The following is a 3857-nucleotide window of genomic DNA, read 5'->3' on the forward strand; positions in this document are numbered from 1 at the left end:
CTGGAATTCATGAAGATTCAGAGTTTGAGGCTGAGAGGCCTAGAAGTCTGCACACCTCAAACTAATTCAGAAGCAGAAGACACAATCTAGGAAGGCTTCCTCCTAATCACTGTGACTAATGGCAGGGAACAGGCAAGTTTGTGGGGCTCCGTCATCAGCAATCATTTGTCTCTCTCTCTTTTTTTTAGCAATTATTTCTCTAGATTTCATGTAGTAGTCTAGAAGGTATTTGATCTGTTTTCCTTAAGTGGAGCAGTGCTCCCATCTCCTGGCGTTGGGTTACCTCTGTGGGAAACTGGGGAAGAGAAGAACGGGAAGGATCAAAGGCATTTATTCAAGTCACTACCTTGGACACTTGTCCAAGTATATTTTCATTTTTATTTATTTTTTAGAGCATAATGCAGATTTACTTTGAATCCCATACAATGTCACCAAGATTATGAATTCTCTATAAAAGGTACACTTAAGAACATAAATTTAAAAAAAAAAAAGAACATAAATTTTTCCAATATTTATTGACCCATTTCTTCCAAGTTACATTTTCAGTTAAACTTTAAAATTGATTTATCCTTTTTGAGTTTGTTTTGGAAGTAACTAAAACATGCTGACCTTGAATCAGCTTCTCTTGTATTAGATTTCCTATAGGTAACAATTTGGTCAGGATCTGAGGGCATTAATACCGTTAGTTTACACAAACCAGTGATTCAAATATTGTTAACAGGTTACTCAAGCCTACAAATTACCCCAGTCTTGGTTCCATCTATATTGCTTACTGAAGAACTCATACGAAGGAATTAAAAGGAGTTTTCATTATACCCATAAATCTTATTACCTCAGAAAACAAACTCAATATTTAAAGGCCTTTAGTCTTAACTGATCCTATTAGACAAGACTTTATTGTTTAATCACATTTAAAATATTGAAAAGAAATTATTTCCCCTACCACTTATTCTATTTCTAGCATTCAGTAAATCAAGAGTTTTGTTACATAAGAAGATGCTTCGCGGGGCTGGCGGTGTACCCTAATGGTAGAGCAATTGCCTAAAGTCCCTGGTTTCAATCTTCAGGACTGCACAAACAAATTTATGTAAAATGGTTTTGCTTAAAAACAACAGAGTTCATAGTCACAAAACTCATTTTAATTACTGGTCATTCAGTTCCTGACCTCAAATTAATACAAGTTTGTGGGCTCACTTGGATCACTTATTTCAAACAATATTTGCAGCTTAGAATTCAAATTAAAAAATGATTTGAAGAGTCACTTTGAGTATGTTAGATTTTGTAACTAATAATCATTTAAGATGCTTCCCTAAATTGAGTTCAAGTGTGCATTTATTAATTTCCTTTTGCTCTGCATTACATTTGATCTTAACCAAAAGGCCGAGAAGCAATTGCTCTGCATTTAGCTGGCAATTCAGAAGATTACGATTTCAAAGATTTTAGTTGCAGTTCAAGGTTCACTAATTTTATTGACTTTAGAGCTACCCACGACAGAGAAATGTTTTTACTCAGAATTTTAAGGCTTAAACTAATGCCTCAGTTTAAAAAATTTGAGGCTATTCTAACATTTTTTTAAGTTGTGAAATACAAATCAAAATACTTTTTTGTTACAATCACTTTAACAATCTGGACATTCTTTTCAACACAAGGTGAGTCAATATAGGTACTTTAAAGTTTCCTTTTTAAAAACAGAACATCTTGTGGAGGAAAACAGCTCATCAAAGAGATACATGGGTACACAGGCTACTGCACTCAGTTATTTTAGAGCATATCCTCCAACTTGAAATTTGGCCCACTAAATATATGTATATATCTTCTGTAACAAAAGACTTATAGTTGGAAAAAAGGGAATATTTGACATAGGTCTCTGAGTAGTAGGATGTGTTTCAATTATATGAAGGTACAGAATGCACCTGGAACCACCTGACAGAACAACCTGCCCATTGCTACATTGGTTATCGTGCTTCAGAGGGAGAGAGAAGGTACACAGGAAGGTGCTGAAGACTCATAACAGCCGTACAATCACCCAAAATTAACCAAAATTCAATATTAGAAAACAACATATGACAACAGAAGAACAATCTCAACAATTATTCAATGCCTGGAAAGCCGGCTGTATAACCAGTTTACAACACGCTAATTATCTCAGCAGGAATAATACAACATGTTAGTAAAAGTCTGAAGTTAAGAAAACTTCATGCTTTGCAGATGATGCCTTGTGCACAAGTACATTAGTTTCCAGGGCATTGAGGACAACAAAACATATAAAGTAAGAATAAATACAAGCTGCTTTAACATTCCACCATTCTCTTGAGTATTGAACCCAAACCACCTTTGGCCACTTGCAGGGGTGTTTTTTCTTCTTTATTTTCAATGTAAATACTTGCTCCGTGGGTTGCCAGCAGTTTTGCTTCTTCTACTCTCTCCTCATCACAGGCTAAGTGTAGAAGAGTGTTACTCTCAGTGTCTTGGATGTTTGTGGATTGCTTTGTAGTACAGAAGGATATGAATCATCTTCAAGTTGCCCTTGGCTGCCTTCCAGTGCATTGCTGTAGCCTCACAATGGTCCTTAGCATCTGGATTAGCCCCACCTTCTAGTAACATAACAGCAATCTGGGAAAGTCAGAGAGGAGACTACTGCAGAGATCTATTTGGGTTTACGTACACATTTAGAACTCAACAGAAGTAGCCTAGGGGCAAAACTATACCTCATGCCTGATTTTGGAAGCAGCATAATGAAGAGGAATACAGCCATCTTGATTGACAGCATTCGCTTGTGCACCTTTTCCCAGAAGGGCCTTGAAGATCTCATCTTGGCCAGCAGAAGCAACAGTATGAAGAGGGAACCAACCAGCACTGTCTTTATCATTCACTGGCACTCCAAGTTGGAGCAAGAACTCAACAATCTCTGTATGTCCTGCAGAACATGCCCAATGCAATGCAGTTTGGCTGTCCTGGTCAGTTCTAGTAGCCAGGGGCTTGTTGACCAGCATGCTGTCCTTCAACTCTTCCAGCTCCCCACTGTAGGTCGGGTTGCAGACACACACCCCTCCGTTTTGCTTTCTCAAAAGCTCTATAAAATGCTTCATGTATATTTTTAAAATGAGCAACAGACAGGTGCCTGAATGCAGGGGATAACAAGCTCTGGTACATGGACAGGAGTTAGAAAGGTAGTGCCTTCTCTTTCTGACTCTACAGTGGGGAAGAGACAATCTCTGTGCATTCCTCACACCTTTGGTTTCATTTGTCTCAAAGTTCTTCTCTTTGCCCTGAGTTTAATCTCATTGTTTAGGATTCAATGTTAAACCTTATCAAATAACTAAGCACGCTTATGAACTTCCTTCTCTAAGAAAACAATACATACATAAACTCTAACTGAACTAATATATTTGCATGAAGTGAGGTCAAACTCTTAAATTGGAAATATTTATATGACAGATTTGGATCCCAAATACATTCCCTTTTAATTTTTTGAAATGGAAATTTCTTCATTGCTTTTTATTCTATTGTAAAGATGATTGCATTATGATTTTAGATTTAAGCCTGCAATAGTACCTGAAAGTATGAGGAACTAGTGCAAACTTCATGTGCATTCCCAGCTACTATGACTAATATTTTGGTCATTTTCTATCCCCAACCCTTGTCTGTCCCTTTCACTGTACATTTTGGTGGATTACCATCATTGTCGAGGAAATGGAAAGCATTATTAATCTTAGGCATTGAGAGTGAACTGAAGAACCTGGGGATCAAGATAGCCCCAAGAAAGGTGCCACTGAGGTTGAAAACATTATTCCTTTTAGAAAAAAGAGCCAATGGGGCCAGCATTTTGGATTCATCTTTTCCTAAAATTACATAAT

At 37.1% G+C, this 3857-nt stretch overlaps 1 pseudogene; it reads right to left on the bottom strand.

The window, feature by feature from the left end:
• Nucleotides 1-2291: 2291 nt before the first annotated feature.
• LOC102015547 lies at nt 2292-3089 on the bottom strand (annotated as a pseudogene).
• Between the last annotated feature and the right edge of the window lie 768 nt (nt 3090-3857).

The sequence above is a fragment of the Chinchilla lanigera genome, unplaced genomic scaffold (assembly GCF_000276665.1).
Source record: "Chinchilla lanigera isolate Chin_1 unplaced genomic scaffold, ChiLan1.0 scaffold00102, whole genome shotgun sequence".
NCBI lineage: Eukaryota > Metazoa > Chordata > Mammalia > Rodentia > Chinchillidae > Chinchilla > Chinchilla lanigera.